The 24,350-nt window shown below is 46.2% G+C and overlaps 1 protein-coding gene across 1 annotated transcript in view; it reads left to right on the forward strand.

Moving 5' to 3' along the window:
* The first annotated feature begins 1,129 nt into the window (after nt 1-1,129).
* The window catches only part of CDKL1 (cyclin dependent kinase like 1), a 132,076-nt gene continuing 108,855 nt past the window's right edge, over nt 1,130-24,350 (forward strand). Inside the window, exon 1 of the mRNA XM_063947558.1 lies at nt 1,130-1,269. The gene's annotated coding sequence lies outside the window, so the exon portion shown is untranslated. The remainder of the gene's footprint in view (nt 1,270-24,350) is intronic.

The raw sequence follows: 24,350 nt of genomic DNA on the forward strand, positions 1-24,350 counted from the left end.
CAAGGGGGCACTACGTGTAACTGGCACTACAGGGGGGCACTACTTGTAACTGGAACTACAGCGGGGACTATGTGTAACTGGCACTACGTGTAACTGGCACTACAGGAGGCACTACGTGTAACTGGCACTACAGGGGACACTACTTGTAACTGGCACTACAGGGGGGCACTACGTGTAACTGGCACTACAGGGGGCACTACGTTGTGCTGCTGGGGATGTACTGGAGAAGCCAGTGCCTCCTCAGCCATTGACCTCACCACACGTCACTGCTACAGTCCTTTCAATTGGTGAAGATTTTAGTGCAGCATCTTGTATTTATTACACAACCACTCTTATACCCCTTTCACACCAGCAGCTTTGAACACGGGTTATTGGCACATGAGCGCGCATAACCCGTGTTGTACCGGGGCAATATACCGGGTTGAGCGACTCGGTATTTCAACCCTGCTAGCGAGAAGGGTTGAATGTGTGTTCAACCCGGCTCGCTGTCCGGTGTGAACGGGAGCCGGGTCAGTGCGACCCGTTTCCCGTTCACAGTGTGTGGCTGGGCGGCGCTTGGAGATCATGTGTTCTCCCAGCACCGCCATCGCCGCGTCACCGCCGACGTCACCAACCCGGCATATTACCGGGTTGCAGTCTGCGGTGTGAAAGGGGGTATTGAGGCAGGTCGCCCACTGGGAGCTCCCGTGTCAGGCTCCCGGGTGCGACCCTCCTCAGACAGTATGAAAGTGGTATTAGAGTGAAAGCTTATGTGACCCAAAAATATAAATGTTAATTAATTTGCCATTATAGCTTTGATAAAATAATTAGCTCATGTATAGTGTGAGAATATAGAGAAAGCACATTGTCTCCTCTTGGGCACTTGTTGTTTGGTCTCTTAAGGTTGCCAGGTCAGCAGCATGACAGAATTCTGTTCATTGTATTTATTAACGAGTTGGTACAGTGATCTACACTAGTAGAATTCTGGAATAATAAATCCCAAATAGCTATATATCACATATCATGTGCGATATCTTTATATATTCCATATAATGAGGGAAATCAGGGAATACAGGTGATTGACAGGCAGTACCAGAAAGCTACCCCAGAGGCGGGAGAGAAGCAGCAGCCGCTGGTTGGATGTGTTCAGAAGGCGGGTGCAGTGTTGCTATGGAGACGGACGGGCCGGGCAGGGCAGTGCAGTCTGTCACTGTCAGACATCAGAAGGCTCAGCAGTCAGTCAGTGGCTGCAGGAGACGGAGCAGGGAGTCTCTGCTGACCTGAGTGCGGGTAAGAGGCTGGCATAGGTCTTTATACCATGTACAGTAGATGCATTGCTATCTGTGACTTATAACAGCAACTAGGTTGTATTCACTGCATACTGCCATTGGCTTTTAGGGCATGCCTGGTGTAGAGTGCAATAACCCTCCTGTAACAGCCATGCTACACAGTATGTCAGCGATCTGCTGCTGATCAGTACATTATTAAGGCATCTGTTATATTATTCCGTAGTGGAAGGCATGTGTGTATCATTCTGATTAATGTTAATGTTTCAATTATGAATCATCCCAGTGTAGCCAACTAATACAATCCTTTTTATTGCATACTGTGACCTGTGTTAATAAGAATGATTATATCCATTATATTATTAATGTATGTGGATGTTGTTATAGGTCACAAGTGATTCTCTGATATATTGTTTAAACTCACTTTATTAAAACTGTAAAAAAAAAATGTGCAAATTGATTCTCTAAGTGATTGTAGTGAGGCTAAACATTTGGCATTTGGTACAAATAGAAAGCAGTAACAAATAGAAGTGAATTCCTTTACAATGTAACAATGATTTCTGTCCTATATTACTGTACTTTTCCTGTGTTTGGAGAACTCAATGTCAGCAGAAATATTGGGGTTGCCAAAGACATTTTATACGAATAACTGATTGTCAAATAATTTTAGTATGTTTGGTGCTAGAGGGCAAACCTGCTATTTATTGTACTGTGGCAGAACAGCAAGAGGGTACTGCACATGGCACAGTCATTGTGTTGTGTTATTTACCACTGTTACATGTTGGATTACACATTATTGTAATGAAAATATATTGTATATGAAATAAATATCTATTTATGGATATTACAAACCTGATTTTGGACACTGGGGGAAGTGGGTTCATCACGTCCTCTGGCATTGCACGTTTTCCCTCTTTCACTAGTATTCATTTTTGTAGACAAAAATGTTGACTAAAAGTATTCGTCGACTACAGTTTATTTCAGAACTAAAGTGAAAACAAAGATCCACTGACTAAATCTTAACTTAAACAAAGCAAAAAAAAAAAGTGTCAAAGACTACATTTAAAATCCTTGTCAAAATGAACACTGAAAGAAGGATTTGACATTTTTATAGAACAATTATGCGTTCTAGGTATGTGCAGGAAATAAGTATGACCTGCTGGGAAGGATATATGATTGTCTATTGCACAAACTTAAGGCATTCATTTGTATATGATATATGGGAGCACTACGGTAAGTCAGACTCCGTATGTAATACATTCTCAGCCTACTGAGCCTAGATTACTAAACACATATAGTATTTAAAGGTATGCTAACTTCTCAAGGGAATTTCAGAGAAGTGTTCTTCAGCAAAATCCATTACAGTATCATTAAACTGTTCGCAAAAGTTATGATTAAAACCTTTACTAAAATTAGACTAAAATGAAAACTCAGATCCACTGACTAAAACACAGCAAAAGAAAAAGACTAAAACGTGACTATAAACCAACTACAATTTTAAGTAAATGACCTAGACTATCATTGCAGAAATGTACCTTTTCTGCTAACGATTCTGATCCGATGCGCGTACCTGCCGCTTGCACGTCGGATTGGAGAGCTTGACTACTGCAGTTAAGATCACCCGATCTGATGCACGGTGAATACATGCCACCGTGCATCGGTTCGGTATCGGGGGACCCACTCTCTGCTTCCCGTGCGCATTGGGAAGCAGGGAGCTGGCGGGGGGATCGGACCACGATCAGCTAGTGATCATGGTCTGAGCTGCATTGCGCAGGTGTGTAGGCACCCTAAAACTAAATTGAAAAACCTTGACAAACTTAACACTGCCTCACACCCCACCGAGTTTCACAGGGGAACTTGCGATTTTGGCAGTACCCTATGTGGTCAATATGTGTGCAACCAGGCATCGCAGCAGATTGCATGGAATAGAATTCTTCTCACTGTTCTATGCAGATATCCCTTGTTTTAGGAACAATAATTCACTTATTTTATAGTTTGCTTTTGATTACAAGTGTAATCTATGTATTTTGTAAATGAAAGCTAGAAAATGTCTAATATTAATGCCTATAGCAGAGGTTCCCAAACTGTGTGCCGTGGCTCCCTGGGGTGCCTCGGGACACTTGCAGAGGTGCCCTGGGTTGGTGGTCCAGGACCAATTCAAATTATTCATGGTCAATAGAATAGGCAAAACCAGTGCTGGTGGCTGCCAGTCATAAAATATGTGACCAAACAGAAGCAAATCTTGTCCCTCACCACACAACTGACCCTAAGGATGACATATAAACGCGATGTACTTAATGTAATATTTCCTTCTAAATTTCTCTATAAGATATTTTTGGCCTAGGGGTGGCGTGAAAAAAAATCTGATATTCTAGGGCGCCGTGATTCAAAAAAGTTTGGAAACCACTGGCCTATAGCTTTTATCACACAAAAGAGTTACAAAAACTAGGATTGTATGCCCACATGAGTGGCAAGGGAGCACAATTTCTTTAGCTGTAACCCACAGACGAACAATCCGTGTCATTATTGTAAATCGTTGCGTAAGGATACTATCAGCAGGGAGACGGAGACAACTATGGATTATGTTGTCAATCTAATTTACTCTCTCTCAAGAACAGGATGGACATTCCACAATGATATTTAAATCCAAGTTCCATGAGTAAAATACATAATGCCATGGCACTCTGGTAGTGATGCAATACACTAACAAGTTTATTGCATCACTTCAAGAGTGCCTTTGTTGCATAAATACATACACCATATCCTGATGAAGCAAATATGATAAGCATGTTGGAGACGGGTTCTTAGCCTTCTTTCAAGACTGATGTGTTTTTGTAAACCTACGGTGCTGCAAGAGGTCCAGTAGCTTCTAACTTATTGTTTTTGACCACTTCTTCTACAGCCTTGCAGTCTGTTATACTTCTGCTGCTACTGATATGTAGTTTTCATTTGCGATTAACATAGTAGTTCCATAGTTACATATAATCTCTCATTTTGCAATACCTATTTTACCATTCATGTATGTATTGTATTTCCTTTATCAGATCATGTGTTACTGTGGTGTGTATGGTTTTGTGTCTGGTTTTCTTTTTACAAATAAATTTGACGCGCACAACATGTGCTTTCAAATTGTGTTATTTTTCAGAGAATATCTTTCAATAAATAGATGTGTATGTATTTCATCTACAATTGCTGTAAGTGGCTGAGCGGTTTGTAGTGTATGGGAATATGCTTATATAGGGAAAGCCAGGTGGATCTCACCAGCATCCTCTGTAGTAGGGCGAGCCTCTTTCTTATGACTCAGAAAGTAGCTCCCAAAGGGCACCAGGTAATGCATAGGTCATCATGCTCTAACGAGAGCTTGGATGCCATTTATTTACACTTGCCCAAACAATTAAAGATCTGTGCATATAACGTTTCATCTGGCCCACATGATTTTACCAATTTTCCCCTATATAATACTAGTTAAATAAAAAAATATTTAAAGATGTATAACCCACATGCGCAGTACAAAGAAATCGCTCAAAACCACAAACTGTGGCATTGCGTCCACTTCTGACTGAATCAGGTCCAGAATTGTTGAAACAATCCCTTGTGCATTGGATGCATTTCATGTTAGACACGGTTATCCTGAGAGCATCCTATTATGAATGTAACCCCTGACAAGCAGGGCCCTCTCCCCTCATGTGCTTTCCCTTACTTATACCCTTTTCACATCGCACAAATAACCCGGTATCGACACGGCATATTGCCGTGTCGACACGGGTCAGTGTGCGATGTGAAAGCACTCTACCGGAATTAGCGGGTCGCCTGACCCGGTAATTCAACCCGGTATAAAAGAAGGATTATACCCGGGTTGAATACCGGGTCAGGTGCAGTGTGAATGGGAGTCGCGTTGATGCAACACGGTTCCCATTCACAGCATAGGGAGAGGCGGCGCAGGAGATGAGCTCATCTCCCAGCGCCGCCTCCAACCCCGCCCTGCTGCTGCTGCGCCCCACCGCTGCTATGGCAACCGACCCGGTATATTGCCGGGTCGGAAAGCCACCATAGCAGAGCAAGTGCCGGATCCCACCCGGTAAGGACACGTTTCTCTTACCGGGTGGGATCCGGCATTTGTGATCTGAATGCGGTATTATACTGTCATCTACTCCATACTCCCTACAGCAGCACCTAACCCTGCTGCTTATTTGAGTGTTCTGGTTGCTGATGCAGAAAGTTTATATACCGTGTGCTTGTCCTGCATTGTCATGTACTCTAGTCACTGTTTTCTTGTTTTGCTCATATGTTTATGTAATTAGTTAGGTGATGTGGACCCTTTGCGGCACTATATAAAGGAAAATAATAATTCACATTTCCAAGCTATTCAAGATTGGAAGGGGTTTGGGCTTAGTGTGTTTGTCACACGTAGCAGAATTATAAATGCACAATAGCTATCATTAACTGAACATTAGCCATATAATCCTTGAATTATTATATAGTTGCTGGCAACTGTTTTCACAAGCCATGTTCACGGCATCTTTGTTATACTCCACCTCTCAATCTATTATACCTTTGCAGGGATGAGAATTTGGGTTGGGGTCTGAATTGTTTAAGGTACATTCAATCCTGCATTTTTGAATATCAAAATAAGTGCAATTGTTCTGATCACATTCCTTTGCCCGAATCCTCAACTAGCCCCGGAATGATCAGCACAAAGCTGATGCCACTACGATGGCAGCCCACGGACAGAAAATCAAAATAAGATTCCCTTTACCCTCACAGTCTCTTTCAAAATATTTTTATTCTGACTTCTCACATTACAAAAATGAAAATGATAGCAATTTGAGACAAAGAATATTGAAATAGTAAGGTATAACAGTGCGAACATAGGGTTGTCCTGCCAGAGGACAGTAGGATATAGAATATTCAGTCTCACAATAGAACAAGGCGAAATCAAACACATTTTCAACATTTTCAACAAGTAAAACATTTAAACATTCCAATAAAAAGAACGTGTGTGTAACAGATAATAGCAGAGAATAGAATTTGTGAGTACAATATAAATGAAAAAAATAAAGAACATATAGTGTGATAATTTTCACCAGTACAGATACATTGCATCAATTTCTCCAGATATAAACACAATATCTAAAATAAAATAAGATAAAACTGAAAATATTTAAAACCTGCCAGAAGTCACGGGCTGTCGATCCATTCACAGAGACATCTCCAAATCTAGAAGATCAATCTCCCAAGCAGTCCGGTATACAATAAAACATAGAGAGAAGCAGAAAGAAAACTAAAGAAGAGGTATGAAGGTATAGTAATCAAAGGCCCAAGGGGTTTGGATGGTCTAGAACCAGGTTTCTTAACAGTATAGGGACAAATGGGTTCCAGTATAATTGATCGGGATCCTTTAAAAGGGTGGTCTTCAGTTTGTCGGCTGTCGGGATCACGGTACACAGTATACCGTCGCCGGAATCCCGACAGCTGGCATACCGACACTTTCTCACTCTTGGGGGTCCACGACCCCCCTGGAGAGAGAATAAATAGCGTGGTGAGCGCAGCGAGCCCGCAAGGAGCTCATTTGCGCTCGCCACGCTGAGGTATGCCGGCGGTCGGGCTCCCGGCGCCGGTATGCTGGTCGCCGGGAGCCCGAGCGCCGTCAACACATACTACACTCCTTTAAAACCCTGCTGAACATAGCATAAGAATTAACAGTAATAAAAACAAACTCCACTTTGTAATAGAATTTAAATGGTAATTTTTTTTTATAAATCACCAAAAACACTTGTCATTTAAATTCCTCTTTCTCTTTTGCTGACAAAGTTTTAAATCTCTATAGAGTATTGGAGTTGCTTAATGATTGCAGGACAGTGATCACCATATCAGACTAATCTTGTTAGCTGGATATCTTCACTTTATCAGATGAGCGAGCCAGGAAACATCCCAGCTCTCTGTGCTGATCATCCCTATAATACGGTTGTGTTGACAGGTTGTGGATTGAGAACTAGTTGCTTGGCAGGTGCAGTCACTATGCATTTGATGTCCGACAAGAGTCCTGGCTCATTAACCAAATCCATTGCGTTCGGGTAGGGGTTATAAACTGTGAGATTAATCACCCATAGCTGTGTCAGTAGCCGTCATTTGTACGTTCCTTTTCTGGGTTATACTGATGATCTACAAGAAACCACCAGCGGTAATCGTTATTCCTGTAGTTCTCCTCCGGGGCTGGTAGGGGTCAAACACTGAGGCATATTGGTTTGCTCACCACGACTTCAGTTAAACAGGTCACATGCTGGCAAATTTCATCTGATGCAGAGTTGAATGCAAGTCAGTTTTGCAGAGCTATCTTGTGCATTGTTGCGCTGCGCATGCTCCAGAGCTGAGAATTCTTAAGTACAGGTGATGTAGAGACTTATGCAGCTCAGTTGCATTTCACATTATGGTCCCAGGGGTGTTGCTAGGTGTTTGCATAAAGGCATACCCAGAGAGGCCCTGCCAACAGAAATGCAGAGTCATGAATGCGTGTAATGGCTCCTTTTTAGATGTATTTTTTGTACAAGTGTTAGAGGTGGTGCAAGTGCACTCTAGTGAATAACTGCTATATAATCCTGGTATTCCTATGTATGGATAGTCCAGCCACAGAGATTCACAGATTACTGGGAAGGTGGAATGGGAGGGAAGCAGCGCACTAGTTGGAGATGCTGTAACCTGCGGATGTCTCTCTACACCGCCTTGAGTGCCACCTTGTGGCACAATGGCCAAGGGTTGCTTGCCCCTGAGGTAGATGATGCAATTGTGCTGCATCTACCATGCAGATGTTTAATTTGTATAGTACTCCATTGAAGTGGGCTAAAAATACAATCTGGCCTTCAGTGGCGTAACTTCATCCCAGTTGCCCGGAGGCAAGATAAATGTTGGTACCCCCCCCCCCCCCCCCCCCATGCCATCTCTTGGACCCATCCAACAACATATCATAGAAACATAGACTTGAGAAATGACAGCAGATAAGAATCACTTGGCCCATCTAGTCTGCCCTACACACATGTACATGTACACACTTACACACTAGGGTGACTTTTTGACAATTCACCAGTATAATTTTGGATTGTGGGAGGAAACCGGGGCACCCAGGGAAACCCACGCAATCATGGGTTGAATATACAAACTCCACACAGTTAGGGCTATGGTGGGTATCAAGCCCATGAACTCAGTTCTCTGAGGCAGTAATGCTAACCGTTACACCATCCAATGAATAAACTTAAATCCTATTGGGACAGGGAACAAAATAAATAAATAAAACCCATACAGAAGACAATGAATAGTTTGTTAATTAAAACCTACACTGAAATAAAAAAAAACAAACAGCTTTGCCTTTGGGAAGTGGTCTCCTTAGGGGTCAACAGATTGTAGTCATTTTATCTTTTTTATAGAATATTTACGCGTTAAGTATTAATTCCCCTCCCGGCGGCCCCGGTGCCATCCATAAATAATTAGCTAATAGAGGACAGAGGCGGCACTCAATGAAACGGTTTTTATTTATATATAAAACATTTTCAAAAGTGACCAGGAATATGGAATGCCCCTGCCCACCCGCATATGCTTGCACTTTCTTGAAGTTGTTCTGTTTGCCACCGCTTCTTTTGCCCACTACACATCGCTGCTCTTGCCTTCCTACCTCTGCCACACATTAACAGCCGTGCTGCCCTCCACGCCCGCACTCCTCTGTCATAGCGCACATGTATATTAGGTGACGTCTGAATCCACAGTGCCGGGTCCAGGTCACGGGGCGGAGCGCCGCTGATTATGATCGGTGCTTCACTCAGTGGCTCCTATGTACTCAACTGCAGCAGGAAGGGCATGGAACTAGAGACAATGGAGGAAGTACCCCCTTCTGGGCCGTTCAATTAATCTGTGTCATACCCACGGCTGGATTCTAGATTTGTGCGTAAGTCTAGGCTTCGGAATTCTTACCTCTTTATTTGTGTTTGAGATTGTAGTGTACTCTGTGTGTATTTTTTTAAAATATTCCTAATAATGTTTGCAACACCTTTTGTAACTAAAGCTCTGAAGTATTCTTGGAATTAAACTTACAAATTCTAGTCCTGATTCTGTGATTCTTAGAACCTAAGGCCTCGTGTGGCCCACGTCTACCTACTTTTTCTAAGTATTGCAATGTGTGCGCAACAGGTAGAAGCAAAGGCTATCTTGCATTTAGACGCTAAAATCCCTCTTGCTGGTGGTGGCGAATGTGTTCGTATAACCCTGCATGTCCCAAGTGACCCCCACGTCACAGGCGGTGCTTCTCAGATTTTCAAATGTCATAGAGCTGCCGGTCGCTTCTCCAGATACGCCAATCTGAGAAGCTGCTCTCCAGCCAATCAGCTTCTAACTGCCACGTTACAGGCTGTGTTTGAAAAGTGACAGTTAGGAGCTGGGTGGTTGCTACTTTATTTCTGTCCACTTTCTTTCTCTCCAAGGCTTAGTACATAGACCCCTGAGTCTGTATAAGGGGCACAATGGAAATGCTGCGGCTGCTACATCGAGAACAGGTTCAGAGACTCGGTTGCACAGGTATACAAGTGTCACATCAAATGAATTAGCACAGTTCCAGGTGCGTCCTAGCTGCATCGCGCTGCGGCCTACTCACGTTGTGACTAAGACGCATTATCGTAAAAAAAGACTGCCCAGGCACACCGAAGGAGCTGCTTGGTGCTGCGACTGCAGCAATGATGTATGAGGATACATCTGTATATAATGGATTTGTGACCTGTATGTCTCCTGGCCACGGACTTCTACACACCTGGTCACGAGCTTTGTATGTATTGACTTGTTATGACCATTACCATCACTTGTTATGTCCAGCTGGAGAGAGTTGCCCCTTCTCGCACATCACGTGACGCCGGCGGAGCAGCTATTCTGGTCATTACGTAGATATTTTCACTAGAATACTCTTCTAAGTGGAGTTTACTTTTTTTTTGTTTAAATTGCACATACATATTTATTCATATATGTCACTTTATATCATATTTATTATATTATGTAAATGTATGACAACTGCCTTGCAAATAATTCATGTTGGATAAAAAGTTACAGACACTAGCGGTTATACTGAGCTTCAAACATAAAAGTAAGTGAGAGGAAACTAGAAGCGCAGTGTACAAGGTCGGGGCGTATCGGGTCACTAGTGAGAGAGCGTCTAATGTCACCGCTGGAGCCGGATGGTCTGCAGCTTGCAAGAGTCCCAAGGCCTGTTTGTTCTGAAGCATTAAATTACACCTCAGCTTCACGCTCTGACAATGAGCCAGTAACCCAGGGAAAGAGATCCTACTTTATATACCGAGGTCTGCCCTGGAGAAAGTAACCATGAAGTCCTGCCCCAGCCTCTGCAGTCCTCTTTAATAGTATACAGGATATTGCACATCATGGCCCAAATGTATTAAGCCTTAACACGTGATAAAGTTGAGGCGGATAAAGAGTGATAAATGACCAGCCAATCAGCTTCCTAACTGTCATGTAACAGGCTGTGTTTGAAAAATGACAGTAGCTGGTTGGCTGGTCATTTATCCCTCTTTCCGTCTCCACATTATTACTTGTTATGACTTAATACATTTGGGCCCATGTAACATCTGCACTATGATCCTTGTACTATGTGGCTAATTCAGACTTGATCGCTGATGTGCGTTTTCGCAAAGCGGGCGATCAGGTCTGAACTGCGCATGCGCCGCAGTGCGCATGTGCATGCCAGAGATGCGATCGGCATCTCAGCCCAGCGATCGCCTCTGCCTGATTGACAGGCAGAGGCGTTCGCTGGGCGGGAGGAAGTGGGCCGGCGGCATCCAGCCGCCAGGTTTTTTTGAGGGGTGGGGTGGTCCGGGCAACGCAGGCGTGCCCGGACCGTGCAGGGGGCGGGCCGCGGTGGCTACATGATGTCACACGCAGCCGATGCGACCCGGGATGTGACAAGCAGCTCCCTGCCAGTGTGCAGGAGTTGCGCAGGTAGGGAGCTACTTGTCGAATACAAAAGCATCGCCACTGAGCGATGCTTTTGTACTTGTGCGGGGTTGGGGGGACGGACGCGGCCTGACATGCCGGGCGGACTAGCCACGTGCTGGGCGTCCCCCAATATGTCAGAGTAAATGATCGTAGATGTGCTAAATTTAGCACATCTACGATCAACTCTGAATTACCCCCTGTTAGTGCATTGTAGTCTGGTTATCTCTCTTGGGGGTATATTGACTAAGGTCCTGATTTTTTCCTAGTTTGCTTTTTTTTTTCTAAGTGTCATCTCGGGTATTTACTAAACACAAATCTCGGCAGTGTTGGGGCTATTCGTATTGTTTTTCCCGGCAGAGGTCACAAATACAAATGAATAGACCATTGGTCAAACGCGCCTGTTATTTGATGCAACTCAGTAATTTACTAAGAATTTGTATTCTCAATCACTGCCGACCATAGCCAAACACTGCCGGGAAAGCATAGAATTCGTAAAAAAAAAAAAGCAGTTTTAAAATAGACCTGCTTTTTGGTGGCGTGTTCAGATAATCGAGCACGGATCAGTGAGATCCGTGCGTGCTTATCTGTGGAAAAGGGTCTGAATTGGTTAAAAATTTAACATTTTTTTTTGCATGGGGTCCCTCCTCCTATGTCCCCCCTCTTTGAGCCGGTCCTGGTTGATTAAATACCGGGGAAGAATTGAACATGTGTTCCCTTTTTAGGCCAGGAGCACACATCCAATCAGGCGGAGCGCAGCGGCTAGACTGGAGGATCGCGGTCCTCCATTCTAGCCTATGATGGGAACTTTGCTGCAGACCGCAAAGTTCCCATCATAAGCCAGAATGGAGCTGCAATAAACTCTATTCTAGCCGCTACACTCAGCCTGATTGGCTGTGCGCTCCTGGCCTGTCAATCAGGAGAGCACCATGACGTGGCGCTCCCTGATTGGCCGGTGGGATCTCCAGTGACAGCAGTCACGGGGGTCCCGGCATTCGGGGAAAGGGGATCCATGTGTAAACATGGATCCCCTTTAGTGGTGTGGTTCGGTTTTTTTTTTTTTTTTTAAACCCCTGGATTACTACTGGAACAAAGAGGACAGATCATCCCTGCAGAATAGGTGAGTATTTGGGTCTTTTTTCCACAGGTATCCCTATTGGATACTACTGGACAAGGGGACGTGAGATGTAGGTAAGTATGTATGAGTGTGTAAATGTGTTTGAATAAAATTATACTTTCAAGGTGTGTGTGTGTGTGTGTGGTTTTTTTGGGGGTATTTTGTTGTTGTTGTAGAACTACAGGTACCAGCGGGCCCGTTATTTCCCCGCATGCTGGTACTTGTGGTTCTCCAAGTACCAGCATGCGGGGGAGGCTTGCTGGAACTTGTAGTTCCACGACAAAAAAGAATATTCTTTATTTTATACAAACAAAGGCTATCAGCCCCCCCATCCACCGCCCAGGGATGGGGGGGACAGCCTCTGGCTTCACCCCTGGTCCTTTGGTGCCTGGAGGGGGTCCCCTCTTGATTTAAGGGGCTCCCACTCCTCCAGGGAACCCCGGCCAGGATTGACTAGTTGGGGGGGGGGGGTTTGGGGTAATGCCACGGCTGCTGGGACCTATATAAAAGTGTCCCCCGGTTGTGGCATTATCTTGTCTAGTGGAGCCCAGTGCTGGTTTTAAAAATACGGTGGACCCCAGGCAATTTCCCCCCGGTATTTAAACAACCAGGGCCAGTTCAAAAAGCCCGAGGCTGGTTATGCTTAGGAGGGGGGACCCCACGCATTTTTTCTTTTCACACTTTTAACTGTTTTAACTCTTTTCATACTGTACACAATGAAGCCCTGAACGGATCTCACTGATCCGGCCAGGCTTCATTGTGTTATGTCCGGCATTGTTTTACTTTACTGTGAGGGGCGCGCTGAGCCACCAATGCATACCCACACTGGCTATCATACCTAACAAGGGTTTTAACCCTGTTACGCATAAAAATTACCTCAGGCCAGTATAAAAAAGCGGGAAGCCGAGCTCCATTAAGGGTCCGGGGCTTCACTATGAGCGGATCCAGCAGCTCACCAGCGCCATTTTCCCTCTGCAGCTTACACTGACAGGAATCACAGGGGAGCGCTGCTCCTCCACAAAGACTCCATATCTCCTCAGTGGTACCGGGGGTCTTAGAAGGGGGGGGGGAGTGTTGTAGTATACGAAGCCCTATTAAGGGACTTAGTGTGGTGACCCAGCTAAGTTTTACTTGGCTACAAGGGCACTGTGTGGCTGGCTCCAATTTCTGTGTCTCCCTGAGGGCTCTGTGTGGGTTAAACTGTGTTTTCACCTTCTGTCTGTGGGTGTGTGTGTGTGTCTCTTCACGTTACCATGTCCAGGGACTGTTTCCTGCGCAGCTGAGTGTCTTTCCTCCCCCGGAGACTCACTACCCTGTACTCAGGATAGTGCACATTCTCACGCTAGCGGGGCAGAACCCCCATGGTTAGCTTCCATTAAAGGGATGATATCGAATATTTCTACTAAATTTTCCCATAATGAGAAAGAGACGCTATTCTTAAGACAGTCTATGGTTGTGTCACAACTGAGGGCCTGAGCTGACGGGAGGCAGCCTCAGTTGTAGGGGCTGAGATGTACCGGAACCTGGGAGGTTGTATCAGACCCCTGGACATGTAAGTAACATGAATAATAACTGCCCGAAGGCGTGACCACGACAACTTGGATAAAAGTCAATGATGTTTATTATGACAACTCCGCAACACAGCAGCAGTAAAAGAAAACGTAAAAGTCAGCAAAGAATAAATACAGTTCCTGGGTACTACAGGATGGCAGGAGCCACAGGGCACTGGTAGTGTGAGATAGTTCTTATGATCTTCTAGATGGAAAGTCCTTACCAGGCCCGACTGTAGCAATGGAGATAACCCAGGATTGTGCCAGCTGGTGTTCCAGGAAAAGCTGGGTTGCTGAAGATAAAACAGCTGCTGTGGATACTGGCTGGAACCAGACTGTTGTTAGCACGGAGTGGATACTGGCTGGAACCAGTTAAATAATAAATGAACTTGGGAGCGATGAAATATGAACTGAAATGTAGAACTTGAGAGCGGAGAAATAATAATACCGGTAGAGAGTGGTAAAGTGTAGAAAGGACACCGGCCCTTTAAGGGAAGCTGTACTCTGCTGGAAGCTGAGCTGGAAGCAGGTAATGTTGTAGCTGGAAACAGATGAATCCACAATGGATTGGAGAGTCGGGCTACACCGCAGGTGGAATGCTGGTGCGGGTCTCTATGGTGGAAGTCTTGAGACAGGAGCTGGAACCTGGAAGACAATCACAGGAGAGAGACAAACAGGAACTAGGTTTGACAACCAAAGCACTGACGCCTTCCTTGCTCAGGCACAGTGTATTTATACCTGCAGCAAGGAAGGGATTGGCTAGGCAATTATGCAGATTATCAATACTGAGAACAGATTGGTGGAAATGATCAGCTGACAGAATCCAAGATGGCTGCGCCCATGCAGACACTTGGAGGGAAGTTTGGTTTGTAATCCATGTGGTAATGAAAACAGTAATGGCGGCGCCGGCCACCGGAGACAGGAGGCGCCAGGCTGACAGATGCACATCCAACCACGCGGACACAGCGGAGGCCGCGGCTGACGTAATCGCCACTCAGACACTCTGCATGCAGAAGTTCAGGGACGGCGGCGGAGGCCGCGGGAGACGCCATGCCAGGTGTAATATGGCGTTTACTGTGACAGCGTCCCAGAGTGACAGGAGAGGATACAGGAATGTACACATCAGGATAACAGATGGGATCCGGTCCTGGAGCGCTGAGCCAGCCTTAGGAGGCATCTGATGGGTAAGAAATGGCGTCCAGATACCCGGATCGTGACAGCACCCCCCCCTTTAGGAGTGGCCCCAGGACACTTCTTTGGCTTTTGAGGAAACTTGGAATGGAATCTCCGGACCAAGGCAGGAGCATGGACATCAGAAGCATTGGTCCATGAACGTTCCTCAGGACCATAACCCTTCCAGTCAATAAGATATTGTAGTTGACCGTAACGGTGACGTGAGTCCAGGATCTTGGCCACTTCATACTCAACGCCTCGTTGAGTTTGGACTTTCGGAGTTGGAGGAAGTGAGGAATGAAACCGATTCAAGATCAGTGGTTTCAACAGGGAAACATGGAATGTCCTTGGTATTTTTAAGAAGGGAGGCAACTGGAGTCTGTAAGCAACAGGATTGATGACTTGTTCAATCTTGAAAGGACCGATATAGCGAGGTGCAAACTTCATACTGGGAACTCTTAACCTCAAATTCTTCGTGGATAACCATACCCGATCACCCACCTTGAGAGCAGGAACTGCTCGACGCTTCTAATCCGCAAACTTCTTGTACCTGAACGATGCCTTGAGCAGAGCTGATCGTACGCTCTTCCAGATATTGGCAAACTGATGCAAGGTGATATCCACTGCGGGAACAGAAGTTGCTGGAAGCGGTTGGAACTCAGGGACTTTAGGGTGGAATCCAAAGTTAGTGAAGAATGGTGTTGAAGCAGATGAAGAATGATACTGGTTGTTATGACAGAACTCGGCCCAGGGAAGTAATTGAACCCAGTCATCTTGAGAGGAGGACACATAGATGCGGAGGAAGGCCTCCAAGTCCTGATTCACCCTCTCGGTTTGACCATTGGTCTGAGGATGGTAAGCCGTGGAAAACTTTAGCTTGACTTGGAGGACTTGACATAAACTTCGCCAGAATTTGGCTGTGAATTGAACTCCTCGATCTGAGATAATTTCTTCAGGAAGACCGTGGAGTCGGAAGATCTCTTGTATGAATACTTGAGCCAACTTGGAAGCTGACGGAAGACCGGTGAGAGGAATGAAGTGTGCCATCTTGGTGAACCGGTCAACTACCACCCAGATGGTATTGAACTTGTTGCACATGGGTAAGTCTGTAATGAAATCCATCGACAAGTGGGTCCATGGTCGACGGGGAACGGATAGTGGAACCAGTTGCCCCGCAGGCGACTGGCGGGATACTTTATGTTGGGCACACTTTGGGCAAGATGCAATAAACTCCAAGACGTCCTTTTTCAGAGTTGGCCACCAATAGGACCTAGAGATAAACTCCAGGGTTTTTTGGATACCTGTATGTCCGGCAAAACGGGAAGCATGGGCCCAATGCATGAGCTTCTTCCTTAGCATCGGCTTCACAAAACTTTTCCCTGATGGGGGCGTAGAGTCCATCCCTACCGTGGAGAATGCCAACGGATTTATAATAGGATGCTTGTCTGAAGACTCTGACTCATTTTCTTGCTCCCATGAGCGGGAAAGGGCATCGGCCTTGCGATTCTGAGAGCCCGGACAGAACTGGAGTTTAAAGTCGAACCTGGAAAAGAAAAGTGCCCATCTGGCCTGACGAGGGTTGAGACATTGTGCGCCCTTCAGGTATAAAAGGTTCTTGTGGTCTGTAAGTATGGTGATTGAATGAGAAGCTCCCTCCAACAGATACCTCCACTCTTCTAGAGCGAGCTTGATGGCTAGCAACTCCTGGTCGCCAATGGCATAGTTGCGCTCAGCTGGGGAGAACTTCCGGGAGAAGAAACTGCAAGGGTGTAAATGGCCATCTTTAGCCCTCTGAGATAACACCGCTCCTACTCCAACGGAGGAGGCATCCACCTCTAAGATGAAAGGAGAGTCGATGTCAGGCTGTTTCAGAACAGGCGCAGAGATGAACCTTTGTTTTAAAAGATGAAATGCTTGCATGGCTTCTTCAGACCACTTGGACGGGTTAGCACCCTTCTTAGTGAAAGCAGTAATAGGCGCCACAATGGTGGAAAAGTCTCGTATAAACTTTCGGTAATAGTTGGCGAACCCTAAGAACCTCTGGACCCCTTTGAGGGTTAAGGGTACCGGCCAATTTTGGATTGCTTGTAGTTTCTCAGGATCCATCTCTAGTCCGGAACCGGACACAATGTACCCTAGAAACGGAATGGACTTGACTTCAAAGACGCATTTTTCTAATTTGCAATAGAGATGATTGACACGGAGACGGGACAGAACCTATTTAACCCAAAAACGATGTTCCTCTAAATCGTTGGCAAAAATGAGGATATCGTCTAGATAGACCACGACATGACGGTATAGAATGTCTCTGAAGATCTCATTGACAAAATGCTGGAAGACAGCTGGAGCATTGCTCAATCCGAAGGGCATGACGAGGTACTCATAATGTCCGTCACGGGTGTTAAAGGCGGTCTTCCACTCGTCACCCTCACGGATCCGGATGAGATTGTATGCACCTCGCAAGTCCAGCTTTGTAAAGATGGTAGCTCCGCTAACTCTGTCAAAGAGCTCAGTAATCAGGGGTAAAGGATAACGGTTCTTGATGGTAATGTCGTTCAAACCTCTGTAGTCGATGCACGGCCGCAGACCACCATCTTTCTTTTTTACAAAAAAGAAGCCTGCGCCGGCTGGAGAAGAAGAAGGTCGAATGAACCCCTTTACTAGGTTCTCTTTAATATATTCCTCCATAGAATGCATCTCAGGCAGAGACAACGGATAAGTTCGGCCTCGAGGTGGAACCTTCCCTGGAACGAGATCAATCGGACAGTCCCATTCTCTATGAGGAGGAAGGATATCAGCAGAAGCTTTACTGAACACATCCGTGAAATCTTGATATGGAGGAGGTGGAACATCAGACGACCTGGGGGAGGAAGAACAGACAGGCAATACTTTAAACAAACATGTCTCAGCACAGGAGGGACCCCATGCCAGGATTTGCGTAGTCGTCCAATCAATTGTAGGATTGTGAAGACGGAGCCATGGAAGGCCCAGGACCTCAGGATGTGTGGCTCTTGGAATCACTAAAAAAGAAATAAGTTCGGAATGAAGAACTCCCACTCTCAGACGAACTGGTAGAGTCCTTAAAGAAATAACTGCATCAAAAATTTTGCTGCCATCCACGGCAGTTAAAGAAATGGACGAAGGAAGTCTCTCGGTGGGTAGGGACCACCGTTTAACATAGGCTTCGGTAATAAAGTTCCCAGCTGCTCCGGAATCAAGGAGGGCAATGACGTTCCGATAACGTTGAGCAACTTGAAGTGAGACTGGGAGATTACAATCTTGAGGAGATGGAGAGGAGATCATTACTCCTAGCCGGCCCTCTCCTTGGCGAGCTAGGATTTGGAGTTTCCCGGACGTTTGGGACAGGCATTAATGGTGTGAGACGGAGCTGCACAATAGAGACAGAGAAACTCGGAGAGACGTCTTCGGCGCTCAGCAGGAGTTAAACGGGAACGGCCAAGTTGCATGGGCTCATCTTTAGATGGTGACAGTTGACGAGGAGGAGGAGCAGAAGATTTTGGAGCAGATGATCTTCCACGCTCAGTTGCTCTCTCTCTGAAACGTAAATCAACTTTCGTGCAGAGTGAGATTAGCTCATCTAACTTAGAAGGTAAGTCTCTGGTAGCTAACTCATCTTTAATACGCTCAGATAAGCCATGCCAGAATGCAGCATACAGGGCCTCGTCGTTCCATGCCAGTTCGGATGCCAGGATCTGGAACTGTATCAGATATTGTCCTACAGTACGTGACCCCTGGCGTAAACGGAGAATCTCGGATGAAGCTGAGGTTACCCGGCCTGGCTCGTCGAAGATGCGCCTGAATGTTGACACGAAGGCAGTGTAGGAAGATAGCAGGGTGTCGGACCTCTCCCATAACGGTGATGCCCAATCAAGGGCTGAGCCACTGAGAAGAGAAATAATGTAGGCAATTTTTGTACGGTCACTGGGAAAATTGCCAGGTTGTAGCTCAAACTGAATCTCACACTGGTTGAGAAATCCCCTGCAGAATCTTGGAGATCCGTCAAATTTTGCTGGCGTTGGAAGATGAAGACGTGGAGCAGAAATGGGTAAGGTGGGTGGGGTTATAGCTGGAGTCACTGTGGTTGACGCACCAGACGCGCCTGATCCACGGAGAGTTGTCTGAATCCCATCCAGCCGAGTAGAGAGATCCTGGAGACAGCGGATGATGTGGCCCTGTGCAGCCTCCTGATGTTCTAGTCGGGCTGCCAGTTCTTGCATCGGCCTGGCCGCTTGATCCTGGTCTCCGGCTGGATTCATTAGGTCAGTGCTTACTGTCACAATTGAGGGCCTGAGCTGACGGGAGGCAGCCTCAGTTGTAGGGGCTGAGATGTACCGGAACCTGGGAGGTTGTATCAGACCCCTGGACATGTAAGTAACATGAATAATAACTGCCCGAAGGCGTGACCACGACAACTTGGATAAAAGTCAATGATGTTTATTATGACAACTCCGCAACACAGCAGCAGTAAAAGAAAACGTAAAAGTCAGCAAAGAATAAATACAGTTCCTGGGTACTACAGGATGGCAGGAGCCACAGGGCACTGGTAGTGTGAGATAGTTCTTATGATCTTCTAGATGGAAAGTCCTTACCAGGCCCGACTGTAGCAATGGAGATAACCCAGGATTGTGCCAGCTGGTGTTCCAGGAAAAGCTGGGTTGCTGAAGATAAAACAGCTGCTGTGGATACTGGCTGGAACCAGACTGTTGTTAGCACGGAGTGGATACTGGCTGGAACCAGTTAAATAATAAATGAACTTGGGAGCGATGAAATATGAACTGAAATGTAGAACTTGAGAGCGGAGAAATAATAATACCGGTAGAGAGTGGTAAAGTGTAGAAAGGACACCGGCCCTTTAAGGGAAGCTGTACTCTGCTGGAAGCTGAGCTGGAAGCAGGTAATGTTGTAGCTGGAAACAGATGAATCCACAATGGATTGGAGAGTCAGGCTACACCGCAGGTGGAATGCTGGTGCGGGTCTCTATGGTGGAAGTCTTGAGACAGGAGCTGGAACCTGGAAGACAATCACAGGAGAGAGACAAACAGGAACTAGGTTTGACAACCAAAGCACTGACGCCTTCCTTGCTCAGGCACAGTGTATTTATACCTGCAGCAAGGAAGGGATTGGCTAGGCAATTATGCAGATTATCAATACTGAGAACAGATTGGTGGAAATGATCAGCTGACAGAATCCAAGATGGCTGCGCCCATGCAGACACTTGGAGGGAAGTTTGGTTTGTAATCCATGTGGTAATGAAAACAGTAATGGCGGCGCCGGCCACCGGAGACAGGAGGCGCCAGGCTGACAGATGCACATCCAACCACGCGGACACAGCGGAGGCCGCGGCTGACGTAATCGCCACTCAGACACTCTGCATGCAGAAGTTCAGGGACGGCGGCGGAGGCCGCGGGAGACGCCATGCCAGGTGTAATATGGCGTTTACTGTGACAGCGTCCCAGAGTGACAGGAGAGGATACAGGAATGTACACATCAGGATAACAGATGGGATCCGGTCCTGGAGCGCTGAGCCAGCCTTAGGAGGCATCTGATGGGTAAGAAATGGCGTCCAGATACCCGGATCGTGACAGGTTGACCTGATGAATAGAAATTCAGTTCCCACACTAAAGCCATTGCAAAGTGGACAGGTAACCTAATTGACGGATTGGATACCTTACCCAGGGGGGAAATAGTTTTACTCCTGCAGCATATTCAAGACTCTGCTAACTTTCTGGGGAAGGCCATAAAGGAAATTAGTTTGCTAAATGCACGCACCACTGCCATGGCAGTGTCCGTGCGTAGGGGATTGTGGCTACGCCAGTGGACTGCGGATGCAGACTCCAGGAAAGGCGTGGAAAACCTACCTGTGACCGGACGGTCTCGTACGAAAGACATCACCGCTTTCGCGTCCGGTCCCCAGTACACAGATTGGATGTTTAGGTCACACGGGACCTGGCCACATAGGGGATTCCCGCTTACCGTCAGTAACCGCCTGTTACTGACTCCACCCACTACGCCGTGGGCAGGTTTATGCTGCCACCACCAAACTCCTAACCTGCCGTGGCGTTTGGAACCACGGTTCTGCTCTGTATGTGCCGACATGCTGCCTTACCACATCTGTGTGGCATGGACGAATCCCCACTAGTCCTCTACCGGTAGCTGGCAGAAGGCGGAACTTGGAGACGTTGGGGTGCTCCCGGGACAGCCGGAGAACGGGGCTATGTTTTGCATAGGCCTGCAAGTCACAAGATGAAGCGTCGTCTTTAGGCAGAAGATCTTTATTTGCCCAAATACAGCCTTCAAAAAGGCTGAGCTATACAGCAAGATGTTACAGCAGAATCAAAATGGTATAATACACACTGGATGTTCGCAGGCATCCTTTTTATGTCAATTTTCCACACAGTACCAAAGGGGGGTAAGCCATCCCTGTCTTCTCCAATCAATCAGGTTATCGCACAAAATATAAATAAATTACATTTTACAAGGATGTCAGTAAGTGCAAAAAAGCTATTTCCTTTTTCCTGCCACACACAGACAAAGTTTTGTATAATTTAAACTCCAATTCCTACCACCTGGGAGCTTACACTTCACCGTTGATACATTTAACACATAGCTTCAAATACGGTTTGTATTTGATTTACCAAACAAATATTCTTCCTTCCTGCATCTACCATTGAGGATTCGTATATCAATTAAATCAGCTACATGAAACAGGTTCCAAGCCCATAGACTTTTATATATGGGATAAGGAGATCCCCCGTGATTAGCATCTTTCTCTAAGGAACTTACACATCAAAAGGTATTGTCATTCACACCTCTCTGCTAGGACAGGGCCATTAGCATGCCACTTCCTATTCACAGAAGATAGGAGATGATTATTCAGACAGCTATAGTAAGTGCATTTTTCCCTTTAAAATACAGGTGAGCACATCTTAAATATAAATACATTTAAACATGCATTCCTGCAATTGTGCACAGAGCACTACATATGACATGTTAAGACACATCATTAAACATATTTTGAAACAGTCTGCGCCCAGTGCCGTAAGTACATTTAACAGTGACGCCAAGCGCCTATTGTCCGCAACATGGCGCCGGGCACAAGGGTCAACCCCTCCAGTGCCGCAGCCGCCATTACACGTGTGGCTGGTTAGTCACTCCTTTTTGGAGATGAACTGGATAAGTGGATATCCAAGGCTACGGCGGGTAAATATACGTACCTTCCTTCCGCAGCAACCCCAGCTAGGAAAACCTACTCTGCTCCAACTCTGCAGTCCTTTCGCACAGCGAAATTCAAAGGCAAATACAAAGGTTCTTCTACAGCCTATAAAGGTAATAGAGGTAAACCCAGAAAACCAGCAGCTGCAGGTTCTCAGGAACAGACCTCCGGGTCTGCTTCCTCAAAGCCTTCAGCATGACAGTACGGATGGGCAGTACGGATGGTGTAATGGTTAGCATTACTGCCTCACAGCACTGAGGTCATGGGTTCGATTCCCACCATGGCCCTAACTGTGCGGAGTTTGTATATTCTCCCTGTACTTGCGTGGGTTTCCTCCGGGTACTCCGGTTTCCTCCCACAATCCAAAAATATACTGGTAGGTTAATTGGCTCCCAACAAAAATTAACACTAGTATGAATGTGTCTGTGTACATGTGGTAGGGAATATAGAATGTAAGCTCCACTGGGGCAGGGACTGATGTGAATGGGCAAATATTTTCTGTACAGCGCTGCGGAATATGTGTGCGCTATATAAATAACTGGTAATAAATAATAAATAAAATAAATAAATGACGGTGGTCCACACTGCCTGGAAGACAGGCATGTGGGAGCTCGGTTACGTTATTTCAGTCACGTTTAGGAAACATCTTGCCAGAATCCCTGGGTCACAGTCCTTTTCACCTAAGGATACAGACTGGAGTTTCAGGAACTCCCACCTCACAGATTCTTCAAATCAGGCTTACCAGCTTCTCTGGAAGCAAGTATGACTTTACAGGCAGCAATTCAAAAACTGGTACAGTCTCAGGTCATTGTCCCAGTTCCACTTCAACTACAAAACAAGTGTTATTACTCCAACCTGTTTGTGGTACCGAAACCGGACGGTTCGGTAAGGCCCATTTTAAACCTCAAATCACTGAACCTGTATTTAAGGGTGTTCAAATTCAAGATGGAGTCTCTGAGAGTGGTGATCTCAGGTCTGGAGGAGGGGGAATTCCTGTTGTCTCTGGACATCAAGGATGCGTACCTTCATATTCCGATTTGGCCGCCTCATCAGGCTTATCTAAGGTTTGCACTACAGGACTGTCACTACCAGTTTCAGGCCCTGCCATTTGGCCTCTCCACGGCACCGAGGGTATTCACCAAGGTAATGGCAGAGATGGTGTTTCTCCTTTGCAAGCAGGGAGTGAACATAATACCGTACCTGGACGACCTGCTGATAAAAGCGCCTTCCAGGGAGAGGTTGTTGGACAGCATTGCCCTCTCAACCCAACTATTTCAGGATCACGTATGTATTCTGAACCTACCAAAATCCCACCTGGAACCAACACGGAGGCTTACGTTTCTGGGAATGATACTGGATACGGAGGAACAGAAGGTATTCCTTCGATTGGAAAAAGCATTGGTAATCCAGTCTTCTCACCTGACCGAGGGTCGAAGGTTCGGGATTCAAAATTGGGTTCTGCTAACCACAGACGCAAGCCTCAGAGGTTGGGAAGCAGTCACCCAGAGGGAATAGTTCCAAGGAAAATGGTCAAGTCAGGAAACCATTCTTCCGATCAACATTCTGGAACTAAGGGCCATATACAATGCCCTGCTACTTGCATCGCATCTTCTTCAAAATCACGCCATTCAGGTTCAGTCGGACAGTGTGACGGCAGTAACGTACATAAACCGACAGGGCGGAACGAAGAGCAGAGCAGTAATGTCAGAGGTAGCAAGAATTCTCCTCAGGTCAGAAAGACACGCGGTGGCGCTGTCAGCAATCTTCATTCCGGGAGTAGACAACTGGGAAGCAGACTTCCTCAGCAGACATGACCTCCACCCGGGAGAGCGGGGCCTTCACCCGCAGGTGTTCGAGTCCTTAACACGTCGGTGGAGAATTCCACAGATAGACCTGATGGCCTCTCGTCTCAACAAGAAGCTAAAGCGGTATTGTTCCAGGTTGAGGGACCCGCAAGCAGTGGCAGTGGACGCTCTGGTGACTCCATGGGTCTACCAAATGGTTTACGTGTTTCCACCTCTTTCACTGATCCC

Source organism: Pseudophryne corroboree, chromosome 12 (assembly GCF_028390025.1).
Source record: "Pseudophryne corroboree isolate aPseCor3 chromosome 12, aPseCor3.hap2, whole genome shotgun sequence".
Lineage (NCBI taxonomy): Eukaryota > Metazoa > Chordata > Amphibia > Anura > Myobatrachidae > Pseudophryne > Pseudophryne corroboree.